At 38.8% G+C, this 25,989-nt stretch overlaps 1 long non-coding RNA gene across 1 annotated transcript in view; it reads right to left on the bottom strand.

Moving 5' to 3' along the window:
- LOC108515158 (uncharacterized) overlaps positions 1-23,865 on the bottom strand; it is a 65,576-nt gene extending 41,711 nt beyond the window's left edge. The window contains exon 1 of the long non-coding RNA XR_001881437.1: positions 23,815-23,865. This is a non-coding gene — a long non-coding RNA (uncharacterized LOC108515158). The remainder of the gene's footprint in view (positions 1-23,814) is intronic.
- Positions 23,866-25,989: the final 2,124 nt, after the last annotated feature.

Raw genomic sequence — 25,989 nt, 5'->3', positions numbered from 1 at the left:
TAAATAAATAAATAAATAAAAAATAATTTAGTAAAAAAGATATTCTCAAAAATATCTGTCAAACAAAGAGAAAGACTATAAAGGATGATAAATGCAAACACTCCAATAATTCAACTCCAAATGCTAAACAACTGCTCAATTGCTTTTGATACACGCAAGACAAAATTTTGTCACAGAATACAGGCATCCATAAAGAGAAATCTGTTTTATGCCATGACTGGAAAGACTCTGTGTCTTGTCTTGCAAATCAAAGGAAATAATTATATAAAAGTCATTTCAGTGTTATTAACTGGAGAAATTGGGATTTTAAAAATGCTCATCTCATTGTGTTGATTTAAGCATTAATTAAGATAATGTGTGTACAAGAGCCTGGCAATGTTGGTGTTTTTAAAATAAATTAATGAAATTAAGTTATACAAACAACATCTAAGAACACCACAGTTGGTGACATTTATGAAGAAAAAGGAAGGCAAGTAGAGTGTGCATACTACATATTAGATGCTTCTAAGACAATAGAGCTTGAGATGAAAAAAATGCATAACCATATTAGTATTTTCTTATTCTGGCAATTTTCTGATTGTTTTATATTAATTTCTTCTGCAGCTGTTCTCAAGTTCACTAACCATCTTGCTTGTGTTTTATCTTGTCAACACGTTTCTCACATCCTCATGCAACTACCCTTCTCAAGCATCCCCAGCAGAGGCTCATATATACAAGCAACATTCTCTTCACATTTTCCTTTTATTTCTAGTTTACTCCCAGCATGGCTTCACAAGGAAGGGAGCAGCACTGCCAAGACTTTCTCCAGGTTTAGTGAAAAAAGCTGTTAAAGAATCTCTGATTTGTCTTTCTAGGTCCACAGGAAGTAAAGCCTTTATGTTCATTTACTAGTTCATTTGACAAGGAATAATCGAGCATTTTCTATGTGCTAACTGATACGTAACTAAGGACTGCAAAGTGAGTTCACAAACACTTCCTCAGCAAGCCTAAACATCCTCTTCAGGTGGACTTATTACTGTCTCCATTTCACACAGGGAAAACTAACTGAAGAGTACCTGAGGTGGAGTGACTTTTCTAGCCTAGAGATTAGACTCTTGACTTCCACTTTCTGGCAGTGTAGAAGGACCCTACCATGACAATATAACTAGTTCTAAGATGTATTTCAACAAGTTTTATAATAAATTGCCAAAAAGGAAGTAAGGAAAATAAAGGGGGGAAAGAAAAGAAAGAAGAAGGAAGAAAGAAGAACAGCAACAAAAACAAAGAGCTAAAATAAAATTTGAGAGTGGTAAGCTGTAAGAGAATATGGAAGTCAGGTTACCCTAGGGTAAATGCCTACATCAGTGTGAGGCTGTTTTGAGCCAACATGAAGTTGGAAAAGATAAACCTGGGGAGTCCCCCACTTTAAGCTCAGCACCTCAAAGAGAACTAATGCAGTACTAAATCAAAAGTGTCCACCAACTCTCAACAGAAACAATAAAAACCTCCAAAGGAAAGCATCATCAATTTATACCCTCCAGTTGCACACAGATTAAGTTGAACCAATAAAATATTAACAAAAACAAAAGGAAACAAGCCATCATATGATACAGCAGAAATAACAAAAAATGGATTTCTTTAGATGACCGAAGTTCTCAGATATAAAGTGTAATGGTACAAAAAATATGTATTTAATGTGTAAAGGAAAATATATAATGGGTAATTAAGAACCCAAAAAGTAAAACTAATCTATTTCAAGGCAGGAGGAAAAGTGGCAGCAAAGATGGTACCAAAAGGCCAAGAAGAGAGAGGGGCAGAGCAAGATGGCCAAATAAGAGCCTCACCAATTGTCCCTTCTGCAGGAACATCAAATTTGAAATCTACACAAAAATGCACCTTCATAAGAACCAAAAATCAGTGGGAAATCACAGTGTAACTTCGTATCACTGAAAAAGGCATTGAAGAGGGTAGGAAAGACAGTCTTGAATCACCGACATCACTCCTACACCATTCCCTGGCAGCAGCTCCATGGTGGGGAGCTGTGCACTTGAAGGAGGGAGAGTACAGCAATTGAGGGACTTTTCATTGAACTCAGTGCTGCCTTCTCATAGAGGAAAGAAAAACCCAGGTGAACTCCGTCAATATGCACTCATAGAGGGATAATTTAGACCAGCTATAGCCGGAGAGAAATACCTATCCCAGCAGTCAAAACATGACTTTCAACAAGCCTCACCACCCACATGGGCTAAAGTGCTTTGGGGTCCTAAATAAACTTCAAAGGAAGTCTAGCCCACAAGGACTGCAATTCCTAGGCAAGTCCTAGTGCTGGGCTCAGAGTCAGTGGATGTGGGGGGCACACGACCTAGTGAGTCACCTTGTGCCACCCTTTCCCCAATCTCAGGCAGTGCAGTTTGCAGAAACAAAAGTGACCTCTTTCTTCTTCATAAGAGGAGAGGGAAGAGTAAAGAGGACTTTGTCTTGCATCTTGGATGCCAGCTCAGCCACAGAAGGCTAGGGCACCAGGCAATGTCATGAGGCCCTCATTTTAGGCCCCAGTTCCTGGACAATGTTTTTAGACACACTGTGGACCAGAAGAGAACCTGCAGCCTTGAAGGGAAGGACCCAGTCTTGGCAGGATTCATCTCCTGCTGACTAAAGAGCCCTAGGGCCCTGAATAACCAGCAGCAACACCCATATGCCATGGGCCGTGAGTGAGACTTACTGGCTTCATGTGAGACTCGGCACATTCCTAGCTATGGTGGTTATGCTGAAAGACTCCTCTGCTTGAGAAAAGCAGAGGGAAAAGTAAAGATTTTGTCTTGTACCTTAGGTACCAACTCGGCCACAATAGGGTAGAGTGCCAAGCAGGCTTTTGAGGTCCCTAATTCTAGGCCCTCCCTCTTAGACAGCATTTCTGGACCTGCCCTTGGCCAGAAAGGAGCTCTTTGCCCTAAAGGGTGAGTCCCAGGACCAGTATCATTCACCATAAGCTGACTGAAGAGCCCTTTGGCCTTAAGTGAATATAGGCAGAACCCTGGCAGTACTCCCCATGAACCTGCCTTGGTGGTGGCTATTGGGAGAGGTTCCTCTGCCTGTGGAAAGAAGAGGGAACAAAGGGAAAGATGAGGCAACAAAAGGAAAGACTTTTTCTTGTCGTTTGAATGCCAGCTTAGCCACAGTAATATAGAGCACCAGGTAGATTTCTAAGGTTTTTGACTCTAGTCTCTGGCTCCCAGATGGCATCTTTGACCCAACGGAGGCCTAGGGGAACTCGTGACTCTGAAGGGAAAGACAAAACCCTGACTGTCTTTGCCACCTGCTGGTTGTAGGGCCCTAGGGCCTTGGGCAAAAATAGGCAGTAGTCAGGTAGTGGTTTCAGTGGGTCTTGGGCAAGACTAAGTGCTGTGCTGGCCTCTGGTCTGACTCAGCACAGTCTCAGTGGTGGTGGCCACAGAGGGGCTTCTGTCACCCTACTCCCAGCTCCAGGTGGCTCAGCACATAGAGAGAAACTCCATTTGTTTGGGAGAAAGTAAGGAACAAGAACAAGAGTCTCTGCTTTGTGATCAGGAGAATTCTTCCAGATCTTATCCCAGATAACCAAGGAGCCATGGCATTACTGGGCCGGGGGTGCTCCCTAACACAGATACAGCTTAGATCACAACACCTAAGTCCCTTCAAATACCTGGAAAGTCTTCCCAAAAAAGACAGGCACAAATAAGCCTAGACTGTCAAGAGTATAATAAATACCTACCTCTGAGACTTACTGGCTTCAAGTGAGACTCAGAACATTCCTAGCTGTGGTGGCCCAATAGCCCAAGGGCTCATCAGGATACAAAGAAGAAATTCAGAATTCTATTAGACAAATTTAACGAATAGATTGAAATAATGTAAAAGAATCAACTAGAAATTCTGGAGCTGCCGGGCGCGGTGGCTCACGCCTGTAATCCCAGCTCTCAGGGAGGCAGAGGCGGGAGGATAGCTTGAGCCCAGGAGTTCGAGACCTGCCTGGGTAATACAGCGAGACCCCGTTCTCCACAAAAAGGAAAAAAAAAAAAAAAGACAAAAAAAAAAAGAAATTCTGGAGCTGAAAAAATGCAATTGATATACTGAAGAATACATCAGAGACCCTGAACAGCAGACTTGACCAAGCTGAGGAAAGAATTAGTGAACTTGAAGACAGTATTTGAAAATACACAAAGGAAACAAAAGAAAAAGGAATAAAAAACAATGAAACACACCCATTAGATCTAGAAAGCAGACTCAAAAGGGCAAATCTAACAGTTATTAGCCTTAAAGAGCAGGTAGAATAAGAGATAGGAGTAGAAAGTTTATTCAAAAGGATAATAACAGAGAACTTCCCAAACCTAGGGAAAAGTATCAATACCCTAATACAGGAAGGTTATAGAACACCAAGCAGATTTAACCCAAAGAAGACTACCTAAAGGCAATTAATAAACTCTCAAAGATGAAGAATAAAGAAAGGATACCTAAAAGCAGCAAAAGAAAAGAAACAAGTAACATACAATGGATCTCCAATACTTCCAGCAGGATTTTCAGTGGAAACCTTACAGACCAGGAGAGAGTGACATGACATGTTTAAAGCATTGAAGAGAAAAAACCTTTACCCTAGAATAGTATATTCTGCAAAAAATATCCTTCAAATGTGAAGGAGAAATAAACGCTTTCCACACAAACAAAAGTTGTGGAATTTCATCACCAGACATGCCCTACAAGAAACGCTAAAGGCAGTACTTCAGTCAAAAAGAAAAGGATGTTAATGAGCAATAAGTAATCACCTGAAGGTACAAATTCACTGGTAAGAGTAAGTACACAGAAATTACAAGACTGTAACTGTGGTGTGTCAACTACTCATATCTTATGTAGAAAGAGGAAAAGATGAACCAATCAAAAATAATAACTATGACAACTTTTCAAGATATAGACAGTACTGTAAGATACAGATAGGGAAAACAAAAAGTTAAAAAGTGTGGAGATGGGCTGGGCACGGCGGCTCACGCCTGTAATCCCAGCACTTTGGGAGTCCAAGGCAGGCGAATCATGAGGTCAGGATATCGAGACCATCCTGGCTAACACGGTGAAACCCTGTCTCTACTAAAAATACAAAAAATTAGCCAGGCATGGTGGCGGGTGCCTGTAGTCCCAGCTACTCGGGAGGCTGAGGCAGGAGAATGGCGTGAACCCGGGAGGCGGAGCTTGCAGTGAGCCAAGATTGCGCCACTGCACTCCAGCCTGGGCAATGGAGGGAGACTCTGTCTCAAAAAAAAAAAAAAAGCATGGAGATGAGGTTAAAGAGTAAAGTGTTTATTAGTTTTATTTTCACTTGTTTGTTTATGCAATCAGTGTTATATTGTCAAAGTTTGAGACAATGGGTTGCAAGATATCTCTGCAAGCCTCATGGCAATCTCAAATCTAAAAACATACGAGAGATACATGAAAATAAAAGCAAAAAATTAAAACATACCACCAAACAAAATCAACTTCAATAACAGGAAGACAGAAAGTAAAGAAAGAAGAAAGAGAAGATCAAAACAACCACAAAACCAGTAGCAAAATGGCAGGAGTAAGTCCTTACTTATTAATAATAACATTGAATGTAAATGGATTAAACTCTCTTTTTTTTTTTTTTTTTTTAGACAAAATCTCGCTCTGTCGCCCAGGCTAGAGTGCAATGGCACAATCTCGGTTCACTACAAGCTCCACCTCCCAGGTTCATGCCATTCTCCTGCCTCAGTTTCCCAAGCAGCTGGGACTCCAGGCACCTGCCACCACACCCAGCCAATTTTTTGTATTTCTAGTAANGATATCTCTGCAAGCCTCATGGCAATCTCAAATCTAAAAACATACGAGAGATACATGAAAAATAAAAAGCAAAAAATTAAAACATACCACCAAACAAAATCAACTTCAATAACAGGAAGACAGAAAGTAAAGAAAGAAGAAAGAGAAGATCAAAACAACCACAAAACCAGTAGCAAAATGGCAGGAGTAATGCCTTTTTTATTTAAAAAAACATTGAAATTTAATGGAATAAAATTTCTTTTTTTTTTTTTTTTTTAGACAAAATCTCGCTCTGTCGCCCAGGCTAGAGTGCAATGGCACAATCTCGGTTCACTACAAGCTCCACCTCCCAGGTTCATGCCATTCTCCTGCCTCAGTTTCCCAAGCAGCTGGGACTCCAGGCACCTGCCACCACACCCAGCCAATTTTTTGTATTTCTAGTAAAGATGGGGTTTCACTGTGTTAGCCAGCATGGTCTCGATCTCCTGACCTCATGATCCGCCCGCCTCAGCCTCCCAAAGTGCTGGGATTACAGGCATGAGCCACCGTACCCGGCCTTAAACTCTTTAATTAAAAAAAGAAAGCAGAAAAAGAAGGCCACAAAACAACCTGAAAACAAACAAAATGACAAAAGTAAGTCCTTACTTATCAATAATAACATTGAATGTAAATTGCCTAAATTCTTCCATCAAAAGACATAGAGTGGCTGAATGTGTTTTTTAAAAAATGTATTACCTATTGCATAGAAAAAACACACTTATTAGAGATACACATGGACTGAAAATAAAGGGACAGAAAAAGATATCCTATGCCAATGGAAACCACAAAGAACAGGAGTAGCTATACCTATAGCAGACAAAATGGATTTCAAGTCAAAAACTAATAAGAGACAGAGAAGGTCATTATACAATGGTAAAGGAATGAATCCAGCAAGAGGATATAACTACTATAGGTATAAATGCCCCCAACACTGAAGCACTCAGCTAGTTAAAACAACTATTATTAGAGCTAAAGAAGGAGATAAACTCCAAAGCAATAATAGCTAGAGTTCAACAACTCTCTTTCTGCCTTGGACAGATTATCCATAAGAAAAATCAATAAAGAGATATTGGACTTAATCTGCATCATAGAACAAATGGACCTGTAAATATCTATATTTACAGAACATTTCATCCAACAGCTGCAGAATACACATTCTTCTCCTGATCACATGGTCCATTGTCAAGGATAGATCATATGTTGGGTCACAAAACAAATCTTGAAACATTCAAAAAACTGAAATAATATCAAGCATATTCTCTGACCACAATGGAATAAAACTGGAAATCAATAAGAAGAGGAATTTTGGAAACTATACAAACACACAGAAATTAACCAATATGTTCCCAAATGACCAGTGGGTTAATGAAGAAATTAAGAAAATTGAAACATTTCTTGAAACAAATGACAATGGAAACACATATATTAAAATCTACTCGATACAGCAAAAGCAATATTAAGAGGAAAGTTTATAGCCGTAAGTGTCTACATCAAAAAAGTAGAAAAACTTCAACTAAATGGACAAGTGGGATTGTGTCAAGTTCAAGAGATTCTGCAAAGCCAATAAAAAATCAATGCAGTGAAGAGACAACCCACAGAATGGGAGAAAATACTTGTGAACCACCAATCTGACTGGGAATTAATAACCAGAATATATAAGGAGCTCAAACAACTCTACAGGAAATATATATAATAATCAAATTTTAAAACGAGCAAAATATCTGAATAGACAGTTATCAAAAGAAGACATAAAAATGGCAAATAGGTACATGAAAAGATGCTCAATAACATTAACCAAGAGAGAAATGCCACTCAACACTGCAAAAAAATATCTCACCCAAGTAAAAATGGCTTTTATCCAAAAAACAGGCAAGAGCAAATGCTGGTAAGGATGCAGAGAAAAGAGAACCCTCCCACATTGTTGGTGGGAAAGTAAATTAGTAGAAGCACTATGGAGAACAGTTTGGAGGTGCCTCAAAAAAACTAAAAGTAGAGTTACTATATAATCCAGCAATCCTCTCCTAGGTGTATACACAAAGGAAATCAGTTGATACATTTGGCTGTGTCCCCACCCAAATCTCATCTTGAATTCCCACATTTTAGGAGGGAACCAGAAGGAGGTAATTGAATCATGGGGGCAGGTCTTTCCCATGCTGTTCTTATGAGAGTGAATAAGTCTCATGAGATATGATGGTTTTAAAAACAAGAGTTCCCTTGCACAAGCTCTCTTCTCTTGCCTGCTGCCATGTGAGATGTGTCTTTCACCTTCTGCCATGATTGTGAGGCCTCCCCAGCTACGTGGAACTGTAAGTCCAATTAACCTCTTTCTTTTGTGAATTGCCCAGTCTCAGGTATGTCTTTATCAGTAGTGTGAAAATCAATGAATACATCAGTATATTGAAGAGGTATCTTCATTCTCATGTTTATTGGAGCACTGCTCACAATAGCCAAGATTTTGAAGCAACCCAAGTGTCCATCAACAAACTAAATGAATAAAGAAAATGTGGTACATTCACACAATGTATTGCAATTCGGCCCTAAAAAGAATGAGATTCTGTTGTTTGCAACAACATGGATGGAACTGGAGATTATTTTATTAAGTGAAATAATCCAGGAACAGAGAGACAGACTTTCAATGTCCTCACTAATTTGTGAGAGCTAAAAATTAAAACAATTGAACTAATGGAGACAGAGAGTAGAAGGATGGTTAATAGAGACTGGGAAGGATAGTGGGAGTTTGGGGAGTGGGGAAGTGGGGATAGTTAATGGGTACAAAAAAATAGAAAGAATGAGTAAGAACTAGTATTTAATAGCACAACAGGGTGACTATAGTCAATGGTAATTTAATTGTACATTTTAAATAACAGGGTACTTATTTAAAAATAAATAATATAATTGAATTGGATTGTTTGTAACCAAAGGATAAACACTTAAGGTGAAGGATATCCCACTGACCCTGATGTGATTATTAAGCATTGCATGCCTGTACCAAAATATATCATGTACTCCATAAATATCTACACCTACTATGACCCACAAAATTAAAATAAATAAATTTTAAAATATAAAAAGCTTACAAAGGCCAAGAGGTAGCAAGGGAAGAATTACTCATGGAGGCAATGGCATGCCCAGGGCTGAGGCAACCAGGCAGGTGGCGGTGAGTGGCAAGGAAGGAGGAATTACCGCAGAGGCTGCACCAAGCCCACTAGACTTTAGCATGTATTGTAGTGCAGATTTCCTGTCAACAAATTCTTTCAACACTTGTGCAGTTGAAAATGTCTATGCATCACCTTCATTTTTTCAAATATATTTTCATTGGACTAAAATTTTTACCTGAAAAATTGCTTTCTCTCAGCATTATAATTATGTCATCCCACTGTCTTCTGGCACTATTTTTGTCTCAGTCTATGCCATTAATATTGTTATACCATTGTGTAAAATTTCTTTTTTCTCTGGCTCCCTTTAAGGTATGTTCTTTATCTTTGATTTTAAACTGTTTGATTATGATGTAGTCTTATTTGCCTTTAGTATACTTTCAGACTTTCTTCACACTGTGTCTGTTTTTGTTTTTTAAATCAAATTTGGAAAAAAAATGTTGACTAATGGTTTTTCAGATAGATAGACCCAACAATTCTACTTTTAGGTAATAACATTAGATAATTTTTTTTTAATTCTGCATGTTTTATACACACATATGCACAAAAAATAAGAAATATTATAATAGCCAAGATATGGAAATAATCCAGATGTCCATTATCAGATGAATGAATTAACACATTGTGGCATATTCAAACAATGAAATGCTACTCAAAAACTTAAAGCAATGAAGTACTGATGAACACCGCACCATGCATAAATATGAAAAATATGATGCTGAGTGAAAACCAAATAAAAATAACATACTCCATAGGATACTATTTATGTACAAGTTTAGAGCGGAATAGACAAAACTTTAGTTGTAGATATGAGCAGTGTGGCCTGGTGAGGAAAGAGCTGACTGAAAAGAAGCACACCAGAATTTAGAATATACCGGATTATGAAAATAGTTTAGACACTAATTGGAGTGATGATTATATAAGTGTGTGTGTGTGTATGTGTGTGTGTAAACTCAGCAAACGATATACTTAATATCTTTGGATGATGTAACAAGGTACTTATGTGCCTGCTAAAATTTCATTGGAAGCCTAAACAAACAACTGATTAAACATATCTAAATGGAGAAATTCAGAAATTGAAACTAGATCAGAAGAAAAGGCACAACTGAAGCACAGAAAGATCAATAAAGAAAATGATAAAATGAAAGTTAAGCTACAAAGAAGACATTTTCTCTTTCTATTAACTTGATAGGTCAAGTATGTGTATCAAACTTCGATAACAAATAATAAAAAATTCAGGTTAAAACATTATAAGAATCTTTCTAAAATAATGTAGAGTTGACAACAGACTTATGAATCATGACACTAAAATCTAAGCAAAGGTAGAAATCCACGGAGGTGAGCAGAACACTGAAACCACTTTAATTCTGAGGGATTTTGCCATACCTAGGAAGAGCTTAGATTTTGAGAGTTTCCCAGGATTTTCGTTAGAGCAATAAAACCTGGGGAGTAATAAAGTCTATGACTCGAATGGCAATTCATTTAGGTAAGAATGGCTTAAATAAACATACCTAACCCTGTCCCAATCCAAGGGTAATGCAAGGAAAGTTGCCTTGGCTCTGATGAGAAAGGGGCATGGGATATGAAAATAATTCCACAAAGTCTTCAGGATTGCAGATAAATCTCCAGCTTATTTGTGACTGACATTCATAGCATTTTATAGTTCTAAAAGCCTCAAATTAAAAGTGGTCCCTGACAAGAGGTGCCCTTTGGTGCCTGGAAGTAGCAAACACAAAGGCTGTAAACTCAAAAATCCCCACAAATAATTTTATGTGGGCACTAAGTATTTCATAATCAAAAATGAGCCCAGAAGGAAACAAGACACACTAGGGGAGAATCATCCAAAAGCTGAATAAAAACCAGCAGAAACAAATTCACACAAATTTCAGAAATTTTTTATAATTTTGCAATTATCAAATGTGAAGTATTTTAAACATATATTTAAAATGTTTAAGAAAATAAAAGAAGAGAAAGCCTTATAATAACTGCAGGAAAAAAACTGAATTTAACTTCTGGAATTAAAATATAGAATAGTCCAAAGTAAAAAATTAATGTGCAGTCTTAATAATATATTAGACACAATTGAAAATAGAACTGAAAATCGTTTTTAAAAATTATTCAGAAGGCCTCACAAAGATTAAGGAAGTGGCGGAAAATGTGAAAGAGTGGGTAAGAGAGACAGAAAAAAAGAAGCGAAGGTATAATGTATGTGCCTAATCCAAGTTACATAATGAAAATATAGATAGAATATAGAATAGCAGATGTTAGAATGATTACATAGTCAATGTCTCAGATTCATGAAATCCAAAAAGTATAAAAGAAAATGAACAGAAATTTATTCACATACACATAATAGCAACATTGAAATACTAAAGATGAAGAAAATATATTAATAGCATCTTTGGAGGGAGGGAAGATAGATCACCCTTAGACAATCATCAATTAGACTGATAGCTGACTTTTTAACAAACACATTCAAAGCCAGATGACAGTGTACTTACCTCTTCAACATGTTGAAAGACTATTTTCAACCTGGAATTCTATACTCACAAAAGTATCTTTCAAAGAGTGACAGATAATTAAAGACACTTTTAAACAGACAAGTACATTTAGAACGTTTGGCACCATATGATTCTCACAAAAGGAAGTTCTATGACATATAATCCTAGATGAAAGGTCTGAAGTATAAGAAAAAAGAATAAAATAAAGGTGGCTCAATCGACTAACTTTTCTTAGGTTCAGTTTTTTGTTTCTGTTTTATCTTGTTTTGTTTTTTCAGAAACAGGGTCTCTGTCACCCAGGCTGGAGTGCAGTGGTATGATTTCAGCTCACTGCAGCCTTGACCTCCCAGCCCAAGCAATCCTTCCACCTCAGCCTCCCAAGTAGCTGGGTCTGCAGGCACATGCCACCAGGCTTGGCTAATTTTGTATTTTTTGTAGCGATGGGGTTTCACATATTATCCAGGCTGGTCTCAAACTTCTAGGATTAAGCAATCCATCTGCCTCAGTTGCCCAATGTGCTAGGATTACAGGCATGAGCCACCACACCCAGCCAGGTTCAGTTTTTTAATCCATTAAATAGGAATAATAATAATATTAAATAAGAATAATCTATTAAATAGAAATAATATAAGAACTATAGTGATGAGTAAAGATCCAAGGGCCAAGTCTAAAATAGCATAATCATTTAATAAATGATAGCATCTAATATTCTATTTTATTTGCTTACATGTCTATTTTCCTGGAGATCATAGACTTTCTCTATAATTCTATTTCCAGTTTCCAACACAGTATCTGGATATTTTAGACTTAACTCTAATCTGCAGCTGTCAGGGAGATCTTCATACGTACAACTAAAATTCTGACTCTCACACTACCATAGGCATCAGTAGAATATAGAACAGAATCCACTTGCCAGCAGGGTAGCATCAAGCATTCCTCATCATCAGGAATCCCTGCAGTGGTCCAGCACATCAGTGCTGGTCCAGCATAGCTCTCTGGGAGATACATGTTTCCCAGATGACTGCTCAGATGCAAGGAGATGAAACTCACATCATATAGGGTATTAGTTATCTATTGATGCATAACAAATTGGCCCCAAAATTGCTAGCTTAAAACAACAAACCTTTTTTTTTTCTTTAATCCTGAAGTTTCTATAGGACAGGAATCTGGGTGCAATTTACCTGAGTCTTCTGGTTCAAGGTATCTCACAAGGCTGTAATCAAGGCATCAGCCAGGGATGCAGTAATCTCAAGACTTCACTAGGGGAAGATTCACTTACAAGCTCATTGCCTGGTTATTGTCAGAATTCAGTTCCTTACAGGTTATTGGACTGAAGGCCTCAGTTCCGTTCTTGCTATTGGTCAGATACTCCCTTCAGTTTCTTGCCACATAGGCCTTCTCCACAGGAGAGTAGCACACAATGTACTAACAGGCTTACATCAGAGCAGTTAAACAAGAGCACAAGAAAGGATGAACAAGAAAGAACCTAGGGCCATTTGTAACCTTATCTTGGAATTGGCCATAACTTTTGTTATATCCTAGTTGTAGAGATGCATCACTAGGTCCAGCCTACACTTAAGAGAACAAAATTACATAAGGGCACGAATACCAGGAGTCAGGGATTTTTTGGATCCATTTTGGAGGCTACCTACCACAGGCATTGTGGTAAACAACCTAGCTTAGAAGCCTCACTTTCCACAGAAATCAATAACTTTTGTAAAACTCCACAAGCTTAGCTTCCAGGCTCCCCTCAAAAGACATGACATTACAAGAGTTAACATCCTAAGAAAGTCTAAGGTATTGCCTTCGCATAAGGTATTTATAATTCATATACAGTTTCTTCTATCTTAGTTGCTCAATCTTTTTTTTTTCTTTTAGATGGAGTCTTGCTCTGTCACCAGGTTGGAGTGCAGTGGCGCAATCTCGGCTCACTGCAACCTCCGTCTACCGGGTTCAAGAAATTCTCCTGCCTCAACCGCCTGAGTAGCCACCTGAGTAGCTGGGAGTTCAGGCACGCACCACCATGCCCAGCTAATTTTTGTATTTTTAGTAGAGACAGGGTTTCACCATGTTGGCCAGGATGTTCTCGATCTCTTGACCTTGTGATCCACCCACCTCGTCCTCCCAAAGTGCTAGAATTACAGGTGTGAGCCACCGTGCCTGGCCGCTCAATCATTTTTATCACAAGCAATGTCGCTTAGCAATATACTAATAGTTGACATTCTACCCTCATCAGATCACCAGGAAAATAGGTAGAAAGATTAAGAAAAATCAAACTATCTTTGCCCACCACATAAAGTAACTATTTTTGTAAGTCAAGGATATTCAAATATTTGCAAATTAATATGGTGCAAACTAATATTATATTTTAATTAATATATATGGCTATCAAATTTAATTTACTGAATTGGACTTGCAAAATCAACTTTGCAAACAAACAGTCAAACAAACACTATAAAGCCAGGAAACAGAATAGGATGCAAATATTGACTTTTCTGGAGCAAAAACTGGGAAAAATCAGGCCTATAGTAGCTGATAGCTAGCAGAATGAATTTGTCACACACTAAGAATAACTGGAGAAAATCTACTGTAATGTAGGACAGGGCCATATTCATAAAAAGTTAATTATTTAACAAATGTTATTGCTGTGGAGGCCCAATTTCAGTTCAGGTGACTTAAACAAAATTGTTTGAACACCACAATATACTAGGAAGTGTGGTAACAGAAATAGAAATGTATAAGGCATGGTCCCTGACCTCAGTAAACCAATGTGCTTATATTTAGAGAATTTCTATTGTATTGCAGACACTATGCTAATAGCTAAGTAGAAAAAAGATAAATGAGATATAGGCTCTGCACTCAAAGTATTTATGAACAAACAGAGCTAGACATAAAAAGTTTATCATTTTATAAACAAGGCAGAGAGTGGCAGAGATGTAGTTGCAGAGGTGGAAAGAGCCCAAATGACAGGGAGCTTTGTAAGCTAAGCTGAGGCAGTCAGTGGGAAGTCATTGAAGGTTTTCATCAAGATAATAATGTGATCAAAAATATAATGTTTGCTGCTGTATGCATGATGGATATAAGGGAGATCAGTGTGAATTCAGAAATATACATCTTTGTAGAGAGGAAAAGGGTCTAAATTAAGGCAGTGGGAGAGGAATGGAAACTTTCTTTATTCAGCTTCTGCTCAAAGAGATATACAAATCAATCCAGAAATTCACCTCTCCCTTAATCAGCCACCATACACAAGCATTGCTGCCTTATCTCCCCCCACTCTGCTCCCATCATTACTTTCACCGATGGCAAAGTCTAATCACATGACTCAATCAGGTAGACTTTTGCCCAGTGTCTAGTAAATAGTAGATACCCAAGACCATTGCTTTGGCTTGACGACATGAATCAAGGAAGTGCTGCAGAGTGGACATACATCTTGCCTCCTGTTTTGTTGACTTCATCACAACTTGGCACAAGTCCATGGCCTTGAAATGAAGGAACTTGGGGGGAGAAAAATAAAAACAGGGGAAAAAAAAATCTGCATTCTGTGTATGCAGCACTGTTTTGAAATCTCCTGCCCCTGCTTCAAAAAGCTAGACTGCAGCCAGAACCAACTGTTTGGTTAATGAAAGCGCAAAGGCTAAAGTGGAAAAAAAAAAAGTCTCGCTCTTGTCCCCAAGACTGGAGTGCAATGGTGCTATCTCGGCTCACTGCAACCTCCGCCTCCCAGGTTCAAGCAATTCTCCTGCCTCAGCCCCCCGAGTAGCTGGGATTACAGGTGCCTGCCACCACACCTGGCTAATTTTTGTATTTTAAATAGAGACATGGTTTCGCCACGTTGTCCAGGCTGGTCTCGAACTCCCGACCTCAGGTGATCTGCCCGCCTCGGCCTCCCAAAGTACTGGAACTACAGACGTGAGCCACCGCGACAGGCCAAAAAAAAAAAAAAGCTTTTAATTTTTTTTCAAGATTCAGTGTTTACAACCAACTTCACTGCTCAGAATTTTTGTTTTATTATTCAGTTGTTTGACCACTTACTGTTGGTGGAGATAGTGCAGGTTCAGTTTCGTATCACTGCAGTACTGTAAATCGTACACATTTTTTGATTTCCCAGGGCATATAAAAGTTACATTTATACCATTTTGTAGTCTTTCAGATGTGCAATAGCGTTATGTCTAAATATAATGTACAGACCCTGATTTTAAAATATTTCATTGATTTAAAAAATGCTAAAGATCATCTAAGCCTTCAGTGAGTCATCATGTTTTTGCTGGTGAAGAGTCTTGCATAGATGTTGATGGCTGCTGTCTGATCAGGGAGGTGGTTGCTAAAGGTTGGAGTGGCTATGGAAATTTCTGAAAATAAGAGAGCAGTGTAGATTCGTGCATCAATTGACTCTTTTTTTTTCATGAAAGATTTTTCTGTGGCACGCAATGCTGTTTCTTTCAAATTTGGAGTCAGTCCTCTCAAACTCTGCCACTGCTTTATGAACTAAGGTTATGGAATATGCTAAATCCTTTGTTGTCATTTCAGTGTTCACAGCATCTTCACCAGGAATAGCTTCCATATCAAGAGACCACTTTTTGGCCAGGCGCAGTGGCTCATGCCTGTAATCCCAGCACTTTTGGAGGCCGAGGTAGGCAGATCACCTGAGGTCAGGAGTTCGAGACCAGTCTGGCCAATATGATAAAATCCCATCTCTACTAAAAATACAAAAATTAGCAAGACATGGTGGCGCATCCCTATAATTCCAGCTACTCAAGAGGCTGAGGCAGGAGAATCACTTGAACTTGGGAGGCAAAGGTTGCAGTGAGCCGAGATCTTGCCACTGCACTCCAGCCTGGGTGACACCGTGAGACTTCATCTCAAAAAAAAAAAAAAAAAGAAAGAAAGAAACCACTTCCTTTACCCATCCATAAGAAGCAACTCCTCATCTGCTCTGCTCAAGTTTTATCATGAGATTGCAGCAATTCAGTCATATCTTTAGGCTCTACTTTTGGAATAGTAAGTGAGCACTGACTTCGACTTAAAGTCACAAGCTGCATTATCCCCTATTAAGAAAGTCAATCTGTCTTTTGAAGCTTTGAAGACAGCCATGAACTTCTCTGCAGCTGTGAAAGTCCTAGATGGCATTTTCTTTCAATAGAAAGCTGTTTTTTCCACATTGAAAAATCTGGTATTTAGTGCAACTATCTTCATCAACAATCTTGGCTAGATCTTCCAACAGCGTCTACATCAGCCCCTGCTGCTTCACCTTGCATGTTTATGTTATAGAGTTGGTTTCTTTGCTTAAACTTCATGAGCCAACCTTTGCTAGCTTCCAATATTTCTTCTGCAGTTTTCTCAACTCTGTCAGCCTTCATAGAATTAAAGAGAGTTAAGTCCTTGCTCTGGATTAGTCTTTGGCTTAAGGGAATGTTATGGCTGGTTTGATCTTCTGTCCAGACCACTAAAACGTTCTCTGTATCAGCAATAAGGTTGTTTTACTTTCTTATCATTCATGTGTTCACTGGAGTAGCACCTTTAATTTCCTTCAAGAAATTTTCCTTTACATTCACAACTTGGCTAACCATTTAGCAAGTTAAAAGAGGCCTAGATTTTGAGCTATCTTGACTTTTGACATACCTTCCTCACTAAGCTTAATCAATTTTAGCTTTGATTTAAAGTGAGAGATGTGTGACTCTTCCTTTCACTTCAATATTTAGAAGCCATTGTAGGGTTGTTAATTGGTCTAGCTTTAATATTGTTGTGTCTCAGGGGATAAAGAGGCCTAAGGGGAGGGAGGGAGGGAGGAGGGAGGAGGCGAGGGAGGGACGAGAGAGAGAGAGGAGAGAGAGAGAGAGAGAGATGGAGGAACAGCCAGTCAGTGGAGCAGTCAGAAGACCCACAACACGTATCTGTTAAGTTTCTTGTCTTCATAGGTGTGGTTCATGGAAACCCAAAACAATTACCGTAGTAACATCAAAGATCACAGATCACCATAATAGATATAGTAATAATGAAAACATTTGAAATATTGCAAGAATTACCAAAATGTGACACAGAGACATGAAATGAGCACATGCTGTTGGAAAAATGGGGCCAGCAGGCTTGGTCAACACAGGTCACCACAAACTTTCAGTTTGTAAAAGATGTGCAATACAATTCAATTACACGGCTGTGGTGGTTCGTGTCTGTAATCCCAGTTACTCAGGAGGCTGAGGCAGGAAGATTGCCTGGGCCCAGCAGGTTGAGGCTGCAGTGATCTCTGATCACACCACTGCATGCCAGCCTGGGCAACAAAGCAACCTCATCTCCTAAAATAAAATAAAATAAAATAAAATAAAATAAAATAAAATAAAATAAAATGGTATGCCTATATGTGCCAAGAACGGTAGGACAGGATATTGAATCATACACAGAACTTACCTTATTAGATGAGTTTGCATTTTAATAGATAGGAAAGATATGATGAATAAATACATAAATAGATGATGATGAATGATTAGATAGATGGAAGATAGACTATGGATTGATTACTGGTCAAACATAGCAGGTTTTAAAGTAAAAGAATAAAGAGTTTTGTCAGGGCATAGATGGAAGACAAGGTTACCATCTCTGCCAAGGATAGATGAGTAAATTTCACAGAAGGGCCCTGTCAGAGCTGGATATTGAAAGATGAAGAGTAGTTTAACAATTAGAGAAGGGAATGGGAGAAAATCCTAAACTTGTTCAAAAAGAAGCAACACACTAAACAAGAACACACAATTATGATTAAGAAAACTGCTGGCTGGGCATGGTGGCTCACACCTGTAATCCCAGCACTTTGGGAGGCCGAGGCAGGCGGATCACGAGGTCAGGAGATCAAGACAATCCTGGCCAACATGGTGAAACCCCATCTCTACTAAAAATATGAAAATTAGCTGGGTGTGATGGTGCACACCTGTAATCTCAGCTACTCGGGAGGCTGAGGCAGAGGAATCGCTTGAACCCAGGAGTCAGAGGATGCAGTGAGCCAGAATCATGCCACTGCACTCCAGCCTGGCAACAGAGTGAGACTCTTCTAAAACAGAAAGAAAGAGAGCAAAAGACAAGGAAGGAAGGGAGGGAGGGAGGGAGGGAGGGAAGAAAGGGAGGGAGGGACGAAAAAAAAAAAGAAAGAAAACTACTGGCCAGATTGTGGGCAATGATGAATTCACCAAAATTATTTTTTTTCTTCTAAAATCTCAGAGGCTTCCTTCCCCACATGCTTTTTTATGATAAAAAGATATTGTTAATTTGTTCCTCTCATTTATAATCAGTGTGTACCTAAATTGTGAAGTCCAATGGCCTTTATCTTAGTTATTTCTATGTTTTCATCCCATTTCTAAATCGCCATACTATTTTTTGACTACTTAGGTTTCCCAAGAAGGAAGAATATGAAAAGTTTGCCCTTCTCCCTCTATCAAATGGTGGCTAGGAAACACCATGTCTTTTTCAGAGACAATGGAACATTGTTCAAGGTAGAACAATTATTAAATGTGCATTAAATGGCAAGGTTATAGAAGAGATTTCATCATAAACTCAGTAAAATCTTTTTTTTCTGCTTGCAATTATGAACATTTCTTAATCCCCAATGTAGATGTTTAATAAAATCTCTGGCTCAAATTTGGGAAACACAGAAAGACCACTACTGTGTGAGCAATACAGGATCTGCAACATAAATCTCCAAATGGGTCCTTGAGTCAAGCCACAGATGACAGGATGGCCCCAGTGTTGTCTGCTGACCAACCATGTGCTGAGGATAAAATGTAAATAAATGTCTCCACGATGACCACAGAGTTCTTCTTTGTCATCCAAATGCACTGCAGCCTACTTAGCAATATGGTCTTCCAGGTCTTCATGAATATAATATAAAAATTTTGTTATTAAAACTTTCCAAAACAGTGATAATTAGTTGACCACTATGAAAACAGTTGAGAATTGCTTCAGCCACTTGAAAGTAAAAAAAATAAATAAATAAATAAAAAATAAAAACAAAAAAATATTAAAAAATCAAGAATGCCAAGTAACTCACACTGTCAGTGATGTGGCAGGACACACAAAGGATTATAAAATCAGCCTGCCAGCATTTACCCCTCACCCACATATAATATACATGAGGGAAGGTTAAGGAAATTGTTCCAGAGGCTTCAAAGTTAATCTGCACTTTGGACATTTACCCAAATAGTAGCTGGATGATATTGGTCCTAACCAATTGGCAGAAATTACCCTATGTGGTCTGGGTAATTACTGATCATGTTCTCTGATGTACCCATGGTTATTGCCTACTGGGAGAATCAAATAGGTAGTGATTGCTTTCTTCAAGGAAAAAGTTTAAGGAAAAAAAAAACGGAGCTTGTAGTGTCACGAAGAAAAAAATGCAAGGTAGAATCACTCCTAAAAATGTAAAGGAAATGTACAGGTATTAGACCTAATAAGATAATGGGTCCATCTGGAGATTTGTGAGGAGAAAACAAAAACTTAGACTTTCGACTACAGACACATAGAGATGAGAAGAGATATGAGGAAAGCATGTGGAAATGATACCCGTTAACGAGTTTTTCTTTCATTCTATTATTGCCTGAGGTCCCAAAGGTAGGAAAGAAATTCAAGAATGCCAATAACTTGCACTCACCTCTTAGGGTGGTGCTAGATCCCATATATAAAACTTCTGTGAGATCATGAAATCAGTTTTGCCAGCACACACACCTCATCCGCATCTAAGCAGCAAATCACGAGGACAAAAAAATCAGCATTTAACGTCTTCCACATCTCACAATCACTATGTTAGTTCTCAATATATTGCCTCTTAGCTCAGAATACACTCTTCAATATATGCTCTGTGATGATAAAATTTCCTTAAGCATTTATCCTTTAAAGTGAGCACAGTGTGAAGCTATCTCAGTGACAGGAATGTAGGAATACTGCAGGAGGAAAAGGCTGCCCTGTAGTTTTCACCATGGGTTGGGGGTGTGTGGCATGAGTGTGAGGTCATCCAGTTAAGCACTGCCCCAGCCATCGGATGAGAATGTAGTCCCTCTGTGACCAGTCTCGCCTGGTGACAACCTTTCCACAGTCCTCTCAACCTGGAAACCAGAGCCCCACTCAGACATGTGCCCTAAAGGCCTCCTGCCAGGGCCTGTCCCTGGCCCCACTGTGAGCCCACACCCCCAGCTGCTGATCCCCTGCTAATCCCACTGGCACTGTGGAAAGTTGTCTATCACTTGCCGGCAACTCCTGCCAGCTCCAGGCTAACCAAATGAAGGAACTTCTCTGCTATCTAGTGGGCTGAACCATTCCTTCTCTTACAAGAAGGCCTGAATCCCTTCCAAGTTTGTTGGTGGTTATGCACATTCCCTCAGCCCTATCATGCTGTATAATTTCCTTACATCGCATAGTTACTCTTTTATCATCCTTAATTCTTTATAGGAAACATCCCTTGTTTAGTCTACTGTGTTGTTTCTATCTCCTGATTAGACCCAGAATGCTACAGTCACCAACGTACTTTTATAGCTATACAAATCAGGTAAAAATCTCTGCCCCTTGCCTCTCTTTCTCCTAATCCCTTCTGACTCTGGGGGCACTAGATCAGCTCTATGAGTGGAAGGTGAAGGAAAAGCACAAGAGAAAGTTGATAAAATAAATCACAAACTCCTTGCCCCATGGTAGTTTTCTTCAATCACTGCAGGCTTGATCCAAGAGAGATTAAGGGGAGAACAGAAGCTTCAATTCAATAAGCCTTGGGAATTATTACATATGATTATGAATTTATTTGTACCCAAAGCTACCTGGAAAAGCAACTGGATCTTCCTGAGACCTTATCCAGGGATAAGGAAGAAGAAGGCAAGAGAGAAGGACCAAAGAGTCTATGGTAAGAAAGAGAAACATCACTTTGTACTTGCACCTTGCCATACAAGCTTATTCAATATATTTGTTAAATCATTGTATTATGAGATAAAGATTTCACAGAACTATTAAAATTGTACTCTGCTACTCTATAGACTACATGACTCTGCCAGTATTTTCACCACTAGATCATTCAGCTACTAGCAAATAAGATTGTCAATTCCAAATAATACTATTTTAATATTGTTGAGAGAATTGTTATAGCCAAAGGTCAAAGAATATAGGAAGAAAATACAACCAATATTTAGTCAGAGGAAAACAAACTCATTAAGTAGAAGTAGGAGTCTTAAAGTGAACCAGATTCCAATAATTTGTTTAAAAAATTAAGTCCTAGAGAAAAAAAGCCCACTGGATATTTTTATCAGACTACAAAATTTATTAAGTAAAGGGCATCCCCTGACAAGGAATCACAAACTGTTTTTTAGACATAGGATATCTTCCTATCCTTACCCCTTTCCCTGAAGTTTCTATTCCTCCCACAACAAACCTGGAATACTGCCAAACAGTCAGAAACAAGGAACTCTTTCTCTCCCAAAAGAACTCATCTCAATTTCAGAGAGAACAAATATTCAGAAAATGCTTTCTCTAAGTTAAAATCTAACTACATTTCTAGTCATGCTTTCAGGAGAAACACAAAGATAAAACATCTATTTTCCTTATGGCAGCCTTTCAAATACTTTACTTCTTATATCCTTGGAGATTTTCTTTTCCCTAGGCAGATGAGTCACTATTTTATTTCTCATATAGCTTAGAATAGAGTTTTCTTACTCTTCTCTAAACACACACCAGTTATAAATGTCTTTTACGTATTTCCTTTAGGTATCTTTTTTATTTATACATAATGAGAACTCTACAGTTGGCACAATATACAGGCTACATGGCAGAACAGAGCAAGACTGTCATCTCTTATGCTCAATATAGTTTACTTCTATAAGAGTAACCCAATCAAAATTCTCCCTCTACACATGCTTCCTGGGCAAGCTCATTCGTTTCTGGTGATTTTAACCACCACAAATATGATCCCCTAGTGCCTAGTGCATATCAACAGCTCATGCCTATTTTCACATTCTTGATGCATTACCCTAGCGTCTACTCATGATCATTTCTGGATATCCCAGAGATACCTCAACATCAACCTGTCCCATATCATTAATCTCAGTTAAAACCACTAGTATTATTCCAGCCACACTAGCTAAAATCCCCATGCAGAGGCAAATATTAATCAAATATTCTTTGTCACTCTCTGCATATTTCCAATAAATATTTATTGTCACCCTTATGCTATTTAGTTATTTACAATATTCCTCATATTGTTTCCTATGTCTCTACTATTTACCCCTAAACCCATTTTTTCTGCTTCTCATTCAATACTTAACCCAGGCATCATCTCCTCCAGGAAGTCTGGATGGGAACAAAGTCAAGATCTTGTCTGGATCCTAGATAGAAATATAGCACATTTGATGGTTTATGTCTACCACAATTCTGTCCAAACCATTCTCCTCTGATATAAATACACAATACACATTCCTCACGCCTCACTCTAAAATGTACTTAATTTCTTTTTTGATCTTGCACTGATTCTTTGTTCTTTTTATGCATTTTCTAAGACTTATTTTACTTACTTTTTACTTCCTTCATCCAAAATGAGATATACCTTTCACTAAACTTGTCTTTTACCTATTTTCTTGGATTAAGAAACTGGAAACCTTCGATTATTACGTTCTTGCCAAATCTCAGGGAGCAAAAGAATCCCTTTCTAACATCATGGGGACTGAAGTTCTATATTTCAAAGATTCCATAATACCTATCAAATGCATCGATTTAACCAGAAAGATATAAAAATAATTCAGAGACACATAGCAAGTAGATAAAAGGGCCCTTAGAGATCACCGATTCCAAAACAGGCCCCCCACTTGAGATCTCAGAGTCAGAACATAAACTTTGGAATGAGGTGAACAGTGTTGGAGTCCTGGAGTCATTATTCATAACTGTTTCTACGCAACTGCTTTAACTTCCCTAAGTTTCAGTTTCCTCATCTATAAAATTAGGACAATAACTAATAGTACATAGCTCATAGGATTTTAATGAGGATTAAATGAGATATTAAGTACTAGCACAAAGCTCAAAAGTGTTAACTATCAGACATATTCAAAATTGGCAAACTAGGTGGGCATTTAACTGGGACTCAGTCTCATATCTCCTTCTCTAATATTCATGACATTTTTAGAATTATGTGGTCTATTTTAGAAACAAGATACATGACAAAAAAAGACACTAATTCTTTTTGTTTTTCCTTTGCGTGACTGCTTCAGTTACAATTTAGACTCATTGAAATTGCCAAGGGAAATTACTCAGTTAGAAGCATGGGCTGTGAAATATAGCACATACAGTCCATAGTATATCGAACTCCTGAATGCAATGCATTTTTAATTAATACAAACCTCCTTCATGAGCCTTCCTTTCTCCAATGGGGTCTCTGCAGGTTGTAACTGCTAGAAGAAAAATAGCAATGCATTTCTTAGTCTTATCTGGCCTTGTCAACATTTTTTATTTGTCTTATCCTCTCACAGTTTGTCAGTTCATGAAAGAATTTATTTAACACCTATTATATGTCAGGTACTCTCTTAGGTAATAGTTTAGGTATAACCACTGCTCTAGAAGAGTAACAGCTAAATGGGGAGGAGGATGATGGGTGATATTATGAAAGAGTAGTGAAGGCATTAATTACTTATCTCACTTATTTGGCCATTGTGACCAAATTAGCTATATTATCATTAAGAAATAGCATCTCTCTTGCTGTAAAATAACCCTAGGAAACCCTAAATTAAAATGTTGCACTCTACAAAAGACTACTGTACTATAGTTTTAATTTAAAATCCCCGTATAGATACAGTGACATCAGCTAGAGTTGCCTGGTGCTCATTCTCCTCCACTTCCCCAAAAAAAAGGCTAAATCCCTATGCAGCACAGAAGCCCAGGCCAGCACCACAGAAAGGGGAGCAAGGCATCCTGCCTCTACCACACTGTCTACCCTGCCAGAATCAGCTCTCAGCCAAGGAAGACTTCTAAAATAGGAAAGGTAGCCAGGTTCAGTGGCTCACACCTGTAATCCCAGCATTTTGAGAGGCCAAGGCGGGTGGATCACTTGAGGTCAGGAGTTGGAGACCAGCCTGGCCAACATGGTGAAACCCTATCTCTAATAAAAATACAAAATTAGCCAGGCATAGTGGCACACGCCTGTCGTGTCAGCTACTCAGGAGGCTGAGGCAAGAGAATTGCTTGAACCCGGGAGGCAGAGGTTGCAGTGAGCGGAAATCACCCCAAAGCACCCCAGCCTGCGTGACAAGAGCTAAACTCTATCTCAAAATAAATAAATAAATAAATAAATAAATAAAATAAAGTAGGTAAGGGGTAACCTGGAGGTCATCAGCGGCCTCAATCACTACTGCAGATGCCAGAAGTCATTGCTACAAAAGAGTTACCCAGTCCCTAGAGGCCCCAAATCCAGTCTGGAGAGTTGCTAGGAGTCTGGGCAGCTAGGCTTCCCCACAGCAGGAACCCCACAGGAGCCCCACAGCTTGAGTGCATACTTCCCTGGAGACCAGTAGCCACCAGACCTCTCTAATCCTGAGGCCCTGTCATCATTCCACTTTGAGTATCTTGAGCACCAATAACCCAGCTGCCTGGAGTCTAGGCCTGAGGAAATGACCAAAATCCTGATGTCTTAATTCACAAGACATCCTACCCCCCGGAGAAGCAGGAGCACTTCCACACCCAGGAAGTCCCTGCAGTCACCAAGCTTGAGTGCTCTGGCCCCCTAAATGACATCGGGCATGGAGGTGGCCCTGTCTTCCCAGAGAGAGTCCTGCACAGCTGCCCAACACACTGCACTTTCACCTGGACTAACAAGTAGTCTGGTGGTGCTTCTACCTGCCCAGAGAACCCACCACTCAGCATGCCAGCCTGCTGTACCCAAATGCACCTAGACTGACAACTAACCCAGTGCCCCCACCCACAGGACATGACCATACCACTGCCATCACAAACTTCTGCAGCATAGGCGACTGAGACAATTGCAGACATCACATACAAAGATTACAGATGAAGAATCTGGATAAAGACCATGCTACTGAATCCACACAAAGCCAAAGCCAACTCTCAAATGAATGCACCATTCCCAGTGACACCCTTGGACTCATTTATGGGGGGTGAAAAAAAAAACTTTTCTGTGAAAGTTACTCCACAAAATGTGAAAAAAGAGAGTGTTCTACTAGTTGCACAGTCATCAACGTAGAGGCACAAGAAACATGAAAAAGCAAGGAAACATGATACCAATAAAAAAGAACACAAGTCTCCAGTAATAGACTCCAAAGAAAGGGATATTTACAAAATGTCTGAAAACAAATTCAAAATAATGATCTGAAGGTAACTCAGAGAGATACAATACAGACAAATAATTCCAGGAAATCAGGAAAACAATTTATGATCTGAATGAAAAATCCAATAGATATCATTAAAAAGAGAACCAAACAGAAATCTGGCATCTAAAAAATTCAATGAATAAAATTTAAAAATACAATGGACAATGGAGAGTTTCGGCAACAGGCTAGATCAAG

Source organism: Rhinopithecus bieti, unplaced genomic scaffold (assembly GCF_001698545.2).
Source record: "Rhinopithecus bieti isolate Rb0 unplaced genomic scaffold, ASM169854v2 scaffold_34331, whole genome shotgun sequence".
Classification (NCBI taxonomy): Eukaryota; Metazoa; Chordata; class Mammalia; order Primates; family Cercopithecidae; genus Rhinopithecus; species Rhinopithecus bieti.
Note: the sequence above shows the minus strand (reverse complement) of the source record. Positions and strands in the feature narration are given on the sequence as shown.